Consider the following 14878-nt stretch of genomic DNA (forward strand, 5'->3'; position numbering starts at 1 on the left):
ACTCCAGCCAGTGTACTTTTTCTGTCACTATACTAAAATCTAGCCACTGAACTACTCAGTTTCCTGAATAAGCCAAATATCTTGGCTTCATTCATGTTATTTTCCTTTAATTTTCTTTTCTTTTCTTTTAAGTTTATTGATTTATTTTGAGAGAGAGAGAGAGAGTGTTATGAGTGAGCACGAGTAGGGGAGAGGCAGAGAGAGAGAGAGAGAGAGAAAGAATCCCAAGCAGGCTCTGCACTGTCATTGCAGAACCCAGTGTGGGACTTGAACCCTCGAACTATGAGATCATGACCTGAGCCAAAATCAAGAGTCAGATGCCTAACTGACTGAGCCACCCAGGTCCCCCATTTTCCTCTAATTTTAACTCTTGTGACAAAAATTTATCTATCTTTAAAGACAAAATTTAGAAAATGGGGCACTTTGGCTCAGGTCATAATCTCACAGTTCATAGGTTTAAGCCCCACGTTGGGCTCTGTGCTGACAGCTCGGAGCCTGGAGCCTGCTTTGGATTCTGTCTCTCTCTCTCCCTGCCCCCCACTCATGCTCTGTTTCTCTCTCTCTCTCACAAAAATAAACATTAAAAAATTATTTTTCAAAGAAAGTTTTAAAAATCTGCATTTCAGAAATCCAATTTCTTTCTTGACTTCTATTTCAAAGAAAATGAACCACTCATGACCTTATTGACCTTCATGATCCATAAGCATAACATATTTTCTGATAAATATAATAGTACTACTGAGGACAACGGGTAAAATATTTTAAATCAAGACTCCATAGCACATCTGACAATATATTACAATTATGGTATATTAACATGCTCTGTCATCCTCTCCATAAGCATATTAGACACTAAAATATAATTACGATAGTTCCTTGATTTGAAGACACTATTGGTTTTAAGATGGCATGTTTATTTAGTAATAACTTTTTAAAAGAACCATTAAAACTACATCAAAATTTTTAAACCACCAAACTTATCCAGATCATCACGTTTTACTTTTTTGTTTAATATTACAAAATTTGAGTTTAAGTCTTCAACAAATTGAAAATCTAAGGGTCCTTCTGAATCATATCTCAATACCTGCAGTTTGCCCACCATTGTGGTTTAGTTCATGATCGGGTTGTAATCTCAACTGATAATGATATTGAACTCTTTAGGGTCTTTAGTTAAGACCATTAAGTATTGAAGTATATTAAAGATTATCAGAGTTTTGTCTTTGTTTCTTATTTTGTTAAATTCAGAGTGTTGATTGCTCTATTGCTGGAAGTTAAATGACTTCTCTCTAAGTGACTGGAAGATTTGAACTAAGAAACTTGTAGAGCTTAAGTGACAATTCTTCATGGTGTGTGAATTGGTCACACCCGTATCTCCCAGGTTTGGGAAGATCTATCAGCTATTCCTGAGAGACTTGGCTGTTTGTACTGCCTTTAATTGCACTGCCTGTTGAAGACAGGCTTTTTTATTTGTGTTCAATATTAATATATTTTTTTAATTTGTAAAAAGATTTTATTTTTAAGTAATCTCTACATTCAATGTGGAGCTTGAACTTACAGCTCCAAGATCAAGAGTCACGTGCTCTACTGACTGAGCCAATCAGGTGCTCTGATATTATTTTGTTTTCATGCTTCATCATATCATAATATTCTGGAAGACATTTTAAGCAACAATTAAAAATCCAAAGTTCAATTATAATTTTATCACCAATGGAAATAACTTGTAGAGGTGAGAAAATGATAAATAAATTCACTGTATAGTGCTGGATATTTCCATGCTTGGGCCTTCCTGCTTGTTTTTATCCCGGATAGTGACAACTTACTTTTCTGCCTGGAAGTTGGTATGAAAGTAAGGACTGACATTGATTGTAATTGTGAAGACACACTCCAATTCCAGAAATATGAAATAGAAAAACTTTTGCATTTACAATCAGAAAATTGAGATGGTTGCCAATGCCTTTGTTTCCTTTGCAAGACTATACACTCCTCAGTTCTGCTATTTCTTCAACTCCATCTCTGTGTTGCTAGAGTCCAGTATGGTGCTTGGTATGTATTATGTGCTCAGTAAATACTGTGGAAATGAGTAAATGAAAACTATAAGCTACTCAGGTAACTAATGGTACATGTTCATCTATCAGTTATTTAGTGGGACTGAAGTAATTTTGAAAGGGTGGTTCTTAATTTATTCTCACTTGTTCCGTGGATTGTGATGGAGATGCTCTATTTCTTAATTTGAAGAAGTTTTTCTCAAATTCAGGAGGAAAAAGATCACATAAACGGGTAGAGCTTTCTCACTGAATGGAGTGCGTGGGTGGCTCATTCGGTGGAGAGTCTGGTTTCAGCTCAGGTCATCATCTCGCAGTTTGTGAGTTCAAGCCCCGCATTGGGCTCTGTGGTGACATTTCAGACCCTGGATCCTGCTTGGGATTCTGTGTCTCTGTTTCTGTCTCTCTGCTCCTCCCCCACTCATGTTCTGTCTCTAAAAAAATAGACATTTAAAAAAATTTTTAAAGAGCACTTTCTAACTTAAACTGTTTATGAATCTTTGAAATTTGTTTCTATTTCTCTAATAGAGACCAGTTCACAAGCAACTGAATAAACAAATAGCAAACAAATAGTAACATTTTAGAAATATCTGATAGCTCTTATGTCCAGAGATTGATTTTTCAAGGAAATATATGCTGAAGGCTGTGATTCTTTATTGCATATCCGTACACATGCGGTATACAGGCTACTAAAATTCTTCTTGTCTGATATGATGGAATTAAATAAACCATTTCATGGTGCTATTCTCAACTGTTCAGGGTGCTATTCTCAGCTGCCTTGTCTGCCCAGAGGCTCTTCAAAGAGGGAGGCATTAAAAGCCTGAGAGTGGGGTGTTCTAGTTTATCCACTGCTATGGAATTAACTATCCCAAGCTTTTTGGCTTAAACCAACAGCCAGTTAGGTATATCTCACATACTAGGGCCTAAGAAATTTAGGCAAGGGTCAGCAGAAGTATTTCATGTGGCATCACCTAAAATCACTTGGCAGTGTTGAACTGAAGGGTGGGCTGGCTGGAAGAGTTCAAGTTGGCCTTATTCACATGTCTGGTGGTTTGGCAAGTTGGATGAAACAACTGAGTTCAGCTGAGGCTGTCCACTGGCATGCTTACATGTGGCTTTTCTATCATGGTGGCCTCCAGGTAATTTGTGTTCTTACTCGGCAGCCCAGGATTGCATGACTGTTAATGGCCCAACCTCAGAATCATGTAGTGACACCTCTATCATGTTCTATTGGTCCAAGCCTGCCCAGACTCAAAGGGAAGAGACATGGATCCCACATCTCAAAGGAATAAGCATCAAAGAATTGGCAGGTTTGTTTCAAAACTGCCATGAGTGTGGGGGTGGGGAGAATCCAACAAGAAGCCAGATGTATGGGGGGAAGACTATGTGTCCCTCAAACCTGAAGGGCATGATGAGGCTGCAAAGTAGATGGATGAAAACAAGGTCTGATAATGTGGTCACTGGAAATCACTATTTCCTCTTCTCAACAACTCAGTCTTTTCACAAACTGTGAGATCATGCTCTGAGCCAGAATCAAGAGTCAGCTGCTGAACTCACTGAGCCACCTAGGCACCCAAGGTACAGACTTCTGTTCAGTTACCTGGTCCACCCATTGCTTAAACTCTGGGGGCTTTGGGACAGGGGTCATGGACAGACTCAGGGCTTCCTTGTCTTCATTAAACTGCTGACAGCTCCTCCATCTTCATTAACGGGTCTCAGATCTGTCTTCTGAATCTTGCCTTCCTTTGTCACTTCCTCCACCATCTTCAATCTCTTTCTTCTTCCGACTACCTTCCTGTTCCTATCCCCGAACTCTAGTTCCCCCAGGGTTCACTTGAGGCTTTCCCAAAACCCAAATTTCCCCAGCAGCAGCTCTCAGGATAGCTGCGGGTTGAACTGTCAGGAAATCTGCAAGCTCGTTAGTTTCACATGGATAGCCATAACTTGGCCATGGTGGAGCTGCCATAAACCAGCCCTCTCTGCCCCAGAACAAGTTGTTAAACACTTACCAGCATACTATTGCCCGCCTCTTTATGATTTTATTCTCTCTCCCTTTGCCTCCCCCCAGTTCTGTCTGACTTTAACTCAGATATCACCATTTCCACTTGCTGTAGGGTCGCAGAGCATGAGTACTTGAAAATGTTAAAGAAGGATTATCAAAGGGTTAAGAGCAAGTGGCTTCGCTTCTCTAAGCCTTCATCTACTGTCTGTAAAGTGGTGACAACCCCATCTTTATCGTAGGTGGTGGTGGCATGAGACCTGGTCATGCAGATCAGTACTCAGCAAATAACTCAGTGCTGTTGGCTCACAGCCCTCTGCCATTCCCCGCCCTGCCCAGCTATGGGTTATTCATTTATTCACAGATACTTTTTGGAGTTGTGTGAAAAGCTGGCACTGGTGATTCATCAGTGATATGTGTTTCTAGTTGAGAAAAATCATTTTAATGGTGGAAAAAGCTCACAACAATCCATCCACACTCATTTATACCATGATGAACTGTGAAAACTAGTTCTCTTTCTGCAATGCTAGATCCTGGGCAGTTTGTAGGCATTCTGAATACAAATTCTTGGATTGTTCTCCATGCTGGTATTTTTTGACTTGGACAAAGCTATTATTCTTCTGGGAGTACCTACATGGCATGTGTCTACATTTGACTTTGCCGTAATTTTGTAGGACCGACTTCCCAATGTGTTGAGGTCATTGTGCATTGAGATCTGATATAAGTCGCTTGGGCAGAATATGTTAAGAGTCCTTCTCCCCTCCAACCCAGACTCTGAAACACATGCATCCTATTATATGCATCATCTGATGTTTCCAATGGCTTTTGCCCAGTGGAATTCCTATCTGATTTTTCCTAAAAGACTAGTTTTACCTTGAGGAAAGAAATATTTTCTTAGGCTAGTGTTACTATATGTGATGAGATTAAGTACCCCTTACTTCTAAAAATGCATATTTTAGAGGTGCCTGAGTGGCTCAATTGGGTAAGCGTCTGACTTAGGCTCAGGTCATGATCTCATAGTTCGTGGGTTTGAGCCCCGAGTCAGGCTCTGTGCTGACAGCTCAGAGCCTGGTGCCTGCTTCAGATTCTGTGTCTGCCTCTCTCTCTGCCCCTCCCCCTGCTCATTCTCTGTCTCTTTCTTTCTCTCAAAAATAAATAAACGTTAAAAAAATTAATTCATATTTTAATAGCTAACAAGGATGTCAAAAAATGCATAAAATAAAAATAAAAGGAGAAATTCGAGGTTATTTGTTAGGCTTTTGGAAATGCCAAGGTCTTTTTTTTTTTTTTTTTTTGCTGCTCCATGACTCCTATGGACAATTTCATTTTAAAGTCAGGTTAATGAAGCATGATTTACAAGGGGTAAAATTAACCCATTTCAGTGTACAGTTCTGGGACTTTTGACAAACACATGTGTATAGGTATAGAACATTTCCATTCTTCCCCCAAATTCTGTAAAGTCCTTTGTAGTTGACCCCCTTTTCCCACATCAAGCCCTGCCAATCACTGATCTGTGTTCAGTTCCCATAGTTTTACCTTTTCCAGGAAGTTGTATTAATGGAATCATACGAGATGTAGCCTAAATTTTAAGTCTGGCTTCTTTTACCCAGCCAATGCATTTGAGATGTGCCATGATGCCCTTGTACTGGTGGCTTGTTCTTTGTTACTGCTTTACTGCTGAGCAGTATTTCATTGTGTGTGCATACCAGTGTGTTTATCCATTCACCAAGCTGAAGGACACGTGGGTTGTTTCCAAGTTTTGGTGATTATGAATCAAGCCTCTATACATATCTGCATACAGACTTCTACATGAACATAGATTCTTATGTCCCTTGGGTAAATCCATGGACCATTTCCTTGGCTCCCCACAACTCCTGTGGCTCCCCTATATCTGTTGCCTTAGCCCATGCCTGGAGAGTTGAGTACTGTCATTACTTGAAGCAGAGATGGGTGAGTTCCAAAGTCAGGGAGCGGTTTCAGTAGTTAGGTCTCCAGATAACTGGCATACCCTCAATGGAGACAGGGAAATAAATAATAAGTGGAGAAATAGATGGGCCATAGTTGGAGGAAGGAGAAATGAGGACGAACAAGGCGAGCGAGCATGAGACAAGTCTCCTATGTCAGGTGCTGTAATTAAGGGCTTCTTCTTAATTAGCAGCCCAGCTGCCTATAAAATTGAATTGTGCTTCTCTGCTTATAAACTGGAATCGTGACTCACTGAATTATGATGTGCTTAAATCCACTCTTGCCATTTGTGCTATGAGCTAATGCATTGCAGCTGATATCTGGACCCAAGTGAAATGATTAGGAGGTCTCTGGTCATCAGAGATTTTTATTAATAATGCTATTTGAAGAACAATAATAGTAACACTCACTGAGCACTTGCCGTGTAGCAGATGCTGTCCTAAGGGCTTTACGTATACGAATTCACTTAATCATTACAACCTTACGAGCCAGAAATAACTTTCTCTCCTTTACAGATTTTACAGAATCTGAGGCCCAGAGAGGTTAAGGACAGTTAGCAAGTGAACAGGCCACATACAAACACAGGCCATCTGGCTCAAGATCCCAGCAGCTTAGCCACTGGGCTACCCTATTCCTATCTGCCTGCCACTATGAGCCAGACATTTGGCATCCCTTTGGTCTTCATACTGGCCCAGCAAGGTGACTTCCTGTGATCCCTATTTTTCAGATGAGGGAATTGAGACTCAGAGAAATTAAATAACTAGGGCAAGTTGTCTTGACTGGCGGGTCATGGAAGAGGGAACAAAATCCAAGCCAGTCCTCACGCTCTCTACCACCTTTCCCTGCCTCTAATAAAATTACTTGGCTTACCTTGGACTTGACCTAAGTTGAGAGGCTGTCGAAGACATGAAATGAAGATGAATTTGTTTGATTCTCTGTTAACTTGCTGTCTAGGCTCCGCACGTGCTGCCTGCATGTTTCCTGCTAGGAGCTTGCTCCACACAGCCTGCTGGCCCCGGGGAGCATCTCTGTGAGGAGCAGGAAGCCTATTGTAAAAATATTCTGATTTTTACCTGGCTTTTTCTCAAACAATAAACTCCCCTAGGAAAGATGGGGGAAAAAAAACCCCACGAAAACTAAATACTTGTTAAGGATATATTTATAATATAAGCCCTTCTGCATTCGACTCAAATTTCTTTAATAGGCCGCTTATTCTGAGCACCGTGCTTGCTCTAATTAGTTTTCTCATCATGTGATGCTGGTCTCTGGAGGAAGAGAGAGCTTGAAAGTTTGAGCAGCAGCTATGGCTATAAAACCACCAAATAAGCCCATCATTCCTTTGGCTGAGCTTCTGAGAGGTAGAGGGTGATGACCAGCCCGGTCCTTACCAATCTGACATTCCACAGGAATGCCCTAACATGGGGGAGGCTTGCTTTTTATTATTTATTTTATCATTATTGGGCATTTTCTCTGTGCTAATGTCTGTGTTCGGCACTTTTGGACGCTTGCTATCTCTGGTTCCCACAACAGACTTTATGTATACATCTGTCTCTCTTTTGAATTATGGGCTTCTGATTGTAGAGAAATATGTCATCAAGGATGAATTGCTTCTGATTTTCTATCACCCAGGAGCCCCTAGTTTAGTAGGAGAAACTGACATATATTTATATACATATATACAATATGAAAACATGGCACACTGTGATAGTGTAAAATTATTATAACAATAATAAACATTTAAGGAGAGGGTATCATAGTTCTGGCACTATGCTAAATCCTGCACGTGTTTATATGCTTCTTTAATCCTTAGTAAAATCGATGCTGTATTGGTTATCTGTTACCATAATAATGCTGTGTAACGACCATAAAACCTCAGCGGCATGCAATGACACTTTTGCTTATGAGTCTGTGTATCAGCTGGGAGCCTCTGCTTTTGGGGCAGCTGGCTGTTGGCTGAGATACCTCGGCTGGATTCTCTCCTGCATCTGGGCAGCCAGAGACTGGCCCATCTGGGAAGGTCTCAGGTGAAATGTTTTGCCTCTGTTTTACTTAGTGTCTCCTCCTCCAGCACACTCACCACAGTGTCAGGATTCCAAGGAGCACAGAAACCTTTGGAGGCCAAGACTTGAAACTGGTGGGTGGTCAATTCTGCTGCATTTGCACTTGGCCAAAGCAAATTTACAAGGGCAAATTCGGGGAATGGGGAATAGGTTCCACCTCTTTGTGAGAGGCACTGCAAAGTTATACTGTAACGAGTGTGGAGACCAGAGGGGTGAAGAATTTAGCCGGTTTTGCAGCCTACCCAGGGACTATTGTCCCCATTTTACAGATGAGACTGAGCCATTTAGAATACCTGGGGCACCTGGGTGGCTTAGTCGGTTAAGCATCCGACTTTCGCTTAGGTCATGATCTCGCTGTTCGTGGGTTCGAGCCCCGCGTCGGGCTCTGTGCTGACTGCCAGCTCAGAGCCTGGAGCCTGTTTCGGTCTGTGACTCCATCTTTCTCTGACCCTCCCCTGCTCACGCTGTCTCTCTCTCTCTCTCTCTCTCCTAGAAATAAATAAAAACATTAAAAAAAATTTTTTTAGAATACCTAAGTTCACACAGGAAGTAGTAACTTGCATTAACACACACCTTTTGGCCTTCCTCTTTCAAAGAAACCACCTACAGCGTAGCCCTTGTCTCTGTTTTTGTTTTTTTTTTTTTAAGAAATCTAACCAAGGCACCTTGAAGGATGGATGAGATATTGACCAATGGAGGGAGCCCGGTGCAGTGCTGTAAGCAGAGGGTCTTGCTTGAATAAGGTCTTGAAGCTGCTCTAAGCCAGTCTATTCTGTTTGTATAGAAGTGCTCTCCGGAACATCGGATCGATCCTATAACTGGAGGCACACACATGTTAGCAAACATGAGGGGTACCCCTTACCTAGTTACTCATTAAGCATGTTTATATTTCCTTTTTAAAAAATTAACTTCACTAGTTAAAAAAGAAATTCAAGTGGACTGCTGAAAAATTGGATGTGCAGAAGTTAAGTAAAAAGAAAGAAAAAATACATACTCCCGCCACACAGGCCATTTCTACTATTTTTTAAAAAATATATTTCCTTTTGGTTTTTCTGGTAGGCATATTTTAGTATATTTCATATGTGTTCTATATTCAGTTCTGTGTTCTCATTTTTTCCCTTAACATCAGAGCAAAAGCATTTTCTATTACTAACAAACCTTTAGAAACATGACTTCTAACGACTGCTTTATTTCATGTGAATGTCACCTAGTTTTACTTACTCATTTCCCCCACTTCTGGACATTGAGTCTAAATTTTCTTTGTGCATACTTTGCTGTATTTACATCTTTGCGCAATCACAGATTATATATTAATCTCAGATTATTCCTTTTAAGATTGATTCCTAGAAAGAGAACTAGTAAGTTACAAAATTCACAGGCTTCTGGCCACCAAAATCTTAACTTTAACATTTAGGTTTTGCTCAACATAGATATCTATCTCAGTACCTGAAGAGGTTTTAATTAAGAACTTCTTTCATATCATCAAAATACATTTATTGAGCACCTATTATCTTCAGGCGTGATCCTAGGTACTAAGATACAGCAATGAACAAAATAGAAATCCTTGACCTGGGTAACTACAAGATGAACCTTGAACATCTGCTAATGTTCAGAGAGTCAGAAAGCACCTGCATAAGGTCGAGTGCACGTCACAAGGGACACAGAATGTGCTCGAAAGGGTTCCCACCAGCAAAATCTGGGACATTTAAGTGCCAAATAATTAGAGACGATACTGAATTATAAATCGTTAAAAAATAGAAATAGATGGGTAGATAAACAAGGGAGAAGGGAGGGCTCTTGCTTATAGTAAAAGGCCAAGTCCCCCTGGTAAGTGTGCTCGAAGTTCTAAAGTTGGACAATACTCCTTATCAGCAACACAGTGAAGGTAGGCTGAAACAAGGATCGTCAATGGCTTCAAACCTAGGAGGTAATTTTCGTAAGCAACGGAGATTTGCATGGGCTCAAGTATCTCTCTAGAGATTGGTCATCAGTTTCAAAGAAAAGAACAGTAATTATTATAGTGCAGAAGTCAGACATCACCTTGACCAGATGATTAAAACTGACATTACCGATGAGGGGCAGGTGGATGCTGTGTAGCTCCAGATGTTCTTTACTGAGAAGGACACGTATCACCTACGGTGAATTCTGGCAGGCAATGCAGATCCTGAATACAACCGTGAGGACATATCAGATGAAGTCCAAATGAGGAAACTTCTATTGACAGACAGAAAGGGAGAGAGAGAGAGAAGCACTCTAGTCTTCAGAAGTGCCAATGTCATAAAATACAAAGGAAGGCTGGGAGGGGGAAATGCTATGAAGTACAGTATTGATTGGGTCAATTGACATTTTGGGTTGATTGACATTATTGGGTCAATGGTCAGCTGGAATATAGCAAGTAGATTAAATTGTTTTACCAGAGTTAAATGTACTGAAGTTGATATCTGCACTGTGGTTATTTAGGAGAATGTCCCAATGCTTGGAAAATACACATGGAAGTAACTAGAAGTAATAATATGGTTATATAATTAAAATAATCACATATTTTCTATGCAAGAGGGAAAGAGTAAATTATAAAGGTGAATCTGGGAAAAGGCTGTTCTTTGTACTATTTTTATGTTTGCCACTTTTCTGTGTTTGAAATTATTTCCAAATAAAAAGTTACACAAAAAAACCTCTGACCTCACTGAGTTCCATTCATTAAGATTAAAAGGATTGGCCAGGACGAAAATTGAACCCCCATACTTGAATGGAAGGTGCTTGGACATTTTTCTAATCAGGTACTTAAGCATGATCACTTCCAATATCACCTTCTAGTACCCTCTCTAGGCTAGGATGGGGATCCTCAACCAGAGGAGTGGAGGTCCTCCGTCTGCACCTCACTTCTTTGTGGGTCTGCTCACCTCTCTTTCCCCTACTGTTCCACATAGGAGTATTTCTCAGTTTCAGGGAAGTCAGATCCCAGCCAGGACAGAGGGAGGGATGCCTGGCTGGCTCAGTCAGTTAAGCATCTGACTCTTGATTTTAACTCAGGTCATGATCTCATGGTTTGGGAGTTCAAGCCCTGTGTCAGGCTCCTCACTGACAGTACAGAGCTTCTAGGGATTCTTTCTTGCTCTCTCTTTCTCTCCCTGCCCCTCCCCTGCTCGCTCTCTCTCTCTCTCTCTCTCTCTCTCTCTCTCTCAAAATAAATAAATATGCTTTGTTTTGAACAGGGAGTTTAATGCTGGCATTGGTTAGTCAGGCGATGGAAAAGTTGAGAAGACAAAGGGGAGAGTGAGGTGGCCCAGAGATTTGCAAAAGCAGAAAGCCACTGCCATCCCTTTGTAAGGACAGAGGGAGAAGGCAGTGCTGCTGGCGCCCAAGGGCTGGGCAGGGCTCACCTGTAGGTGCAAGAACCACCCCAAGTCTGTTGCTGCTGTTGCTGGAGGAAGAGGGGCTGTTCAGAGGAAGAGGGAAGTCCTGGTTTCTCCCTTCCTTGGGTTCTGGTCTCACTACTGCCTCCTAGTGAATGCATCCAATGTGAGCCAGCTAACAGGGCAACCTGGGAAAAGCAGAGAATCAGTCAGTCCCTCTCACCCTCTTTTTTTTTTTTTAAGTTTATTTATATTTGAGAGAGAGACAGAGACAGAGAGAGGGCAGGAGGAGGGGCAGAGAGAGAGGGAGAGAGAGAGAGAGAATCCCAAGCAGGCTCTGCATTGTCAGCCCAGAACTTGACATGGGGCTCAAACTCATGAACCATGAGATCATGACCTGAGCCAGATCAAGAGTCAGACACTTCAACTGAATGAGCCACCTGGGTGCCCCGTCTCTCACTCTCTTAACACACACGCTTTGCAGGATGCACAGCAGAGGAGAGGAGAGGTGGAGAAATGGATCTTTGGACACCCACTCCCCTGTCTTTATTGTTATTTGCAGAGAGTCCTTGGCTTTGCATATACAATGTTCAAAATCCCCTTAACATACTACCTTTAGGAAGGTGGTTTCTCTCATGTCTTTTAATGTAAATTTGGGTCTAATTTCTTGGGCTAGTGACTCCGTCTCCCTACGCTACATTCTCTCCCTGTTTGGTCATTATCCCTGTCAGGCTACCTCGACCAGCTGTGGCTTCTATGGTGGAGCAGAGCTGTCTCAGAAGTCTTACCTTGTGTTCACTCTGAGGTTTCATCGTGGCTGCATCTTTGGGCATGTTAATCTGCACCTCTCACTCTCTCTCTAGTCCAGTTACAATTTCCCAAATACCATCTGTCACTATGTGAACAGTGTTTGAATGCCCTTTGGTGGAAAGAGTCTCTTCATCTGGGACCTGGTCTGAACGCAAAGTTCTCCATGATGCACGTCTTGTGTCCTATTATTGAAGACAACCCCACTGTCGCCACTCAGGGATGCTTCTGCCACAGTCACGTCATGCCCAGTGGTTTTTTAGCCTGGACTCTTCTGTGGTCTTGTATCCAGGAGTGGAAATGATGGGTGTTGGGCTCCCATTTTCCCTGGAAAATGGATTCATTCTTTCCACATCCACACTACAGATGGCCGGAATATTAGAAATGGGGACATATTGGAAGTAACACTGCAGGAGAACAAGTCAACGCTCTAGCTCACAGTGACTACATGTCAGCTATCTAGAAGCCCCCAGTCCTCCCAGCTGTGGTCATGATGCCCTTTAAGATTTAAAGACGATTTGCTCAGGGGCGCCTGGGTGGCTTAGTCGGGTAAGCGTCCGACTTTCGCTTAGGTCATGATCTCGCAGTTCGTGGGTTCGGGCCCCGTGTCGGGCTCTGTGCTGACTGCCAGCTCAGAGCCTGGAGCCTGTTTCAGTCTGTGACTCCCTCTCTCTCTGACCCTCCCCTGCTCATGCTGTCTCTCTCTCTCTCTCTCTCTTTCTCCTAGAAATAAATAAAACATTAAAAAAAATAAAGAAAGAAGATTCGCTCAAATTTTCCCATCTCACTTTCGCCGGGGATCAACACCCTTCCCAAAATCGTTTATACGTTTCTCTGTGGCTTTAAATTCCTCCTGGCCACCTCTGGCTTTAGTTTCTTGCTTTCATATAATTCTCCGCCTGCATTCTACATCATTTTGGTGGGGGGGTGGAGGGGAGTGGGGAATGCTGTTCCTTTTCCGCATCGCCTGATTGATTTCGTTCTTAACATCGCACCAGTCTTTGACTTGGGAGGCCATGTGTTCCAAACACATAGCCACAAAGTGCTTCCCAATCCTCATTGGATTGTGACCAGAGTGAGAGATAAGCATGTATCGATTAAGGTTAATCTGTTTCAGGCTTACCTGCTACCACAGCTAGTACTGCTGACTCAAAGGCATGCACTCCCCTCAAAGTCCATCTTGACACAAGGCATAGGAAACTTCTGGTGATATTTTGAGTGTATGGGGGTTGCTTTTAACTCAATACAGCACATGCACACACATGCATGCACACCCCAACTTAAAGTGAAACATTAAAATCCCTATTCTCAATGGCCGTTGGCCTTTCTTGTACCATGAGCTTCTTACTGGCTGGTCTTCTGTATAAAACCATGATCTATCCCCATATTCTACCTTCTTTCCTTTTTCTCATCTCTCCTTACTTCCTCCGTTTTAGCAGACAGGCCACAAACTAGCCCCTGACGGCCAATGTGGGTACAGGACGAGGTGGGAGGAGGGTTAGACAGTAGGTGCCCCTTATGCAGAGGACAAAATAAACATGATAAAAATTGAGAATAAACTGGACACTTTCCAGCTCCCCCCAAATATCCACCTCAAAGCCTCTAATTCTGTGCTTTGTTCTTTCAGATCCTGAAAGCTTTTTGGTCTTCAATAATTCTCTATTAAAATGCAAATACCTACTGGGAGTTGTTAAGCCTTATCAGTTAATAGTTGACTCTTGCATGAGCATAGGATCCTGCTTTAATGGGGTCAGAATGGCAGAGGAATGGGTGGTTTTTTCCAAAAATAGATTCGGGAAGGAGAGAGAGTATTATTTATTGAAGGGGTGGTTTTTTGGCTTTTTCATATATTTTGACCAGAAGGAACTCTGTTCACCATTATCTATAACCCTCTCTTTGCCTTCTGCAGAAAAGTAGCTTTAAAATGGTTGGTTTATTTCTCCTTGACCTGAGCACAAATTGAATTAAGGAGAAAAACTGGAGCGTCCCTGCTTCACCATGCCTAAATTAGAAAGAGTAAAAGTAATCCAAGGAAATTACTACAATGAATCCCCCTCCGGTCTAATTTTAGCTCCATTTGATAGCATCAGTCCCGTGGTCCACAGGTGGCCCCAGTGGCTCTGTGGATTGCAGCAAAGCCCAGACACGGTCAGGATGATGAGCATACTTCCTCTGTGGTGGGAGGCAAGCTGAACTCCTCTGAGGTGGACTTGCCCATGTGAGCCCGTTAGGAAGCACCAAAAGAGAGCGCAGGTGCACGCTGCCAACTGATCCCAACTCCTGGGAAAACCTCAGAAACCCTCTGGGGGAAATGAAGGTATCCATCCGTCAGCTGAGTCCCCAGGAGCATCTTCCCCAACACCTGTGCTCTCTGCCACGCCCACCACACCAGGGAGTGCCTTCAGCAGGAGCCAAGTCTCCTTCATGTCCAAGTGCAAGTGCAAAATGCTTTCAGCGCTGGGAACAAGTGACAGTGCAGGATCGTTCCAAAGCAGAAGTGGAAAATACACAAAGTCTTTGCCACCTTCCCATCCCTTTTCTCCAGAATTCTGTTTTCCCTTTCAGATCAGATATTCGAAGTAAGTTACCACCAGAAAGGCACCAGCATCCACCAAAGTACAAACAGCCTTGCTCAGAAGCAGGGTCCTGGAG

This window comes from Hyaena hyaena, unplaced genomic scaffold, assembly GCF_003009895.1.
Source record: "Hyaena hyaena isolate Hyena2069 unplaced genomic scaffold, ASM300989v1 scaffold_114, whole genome shotgun sequence".
Lineage (NCBI taxonomy): Eukaryota > Metazoa > Chordata > Mammalia > Carnivora > Hyaenidae > Hyaena > Hyaena hyaena.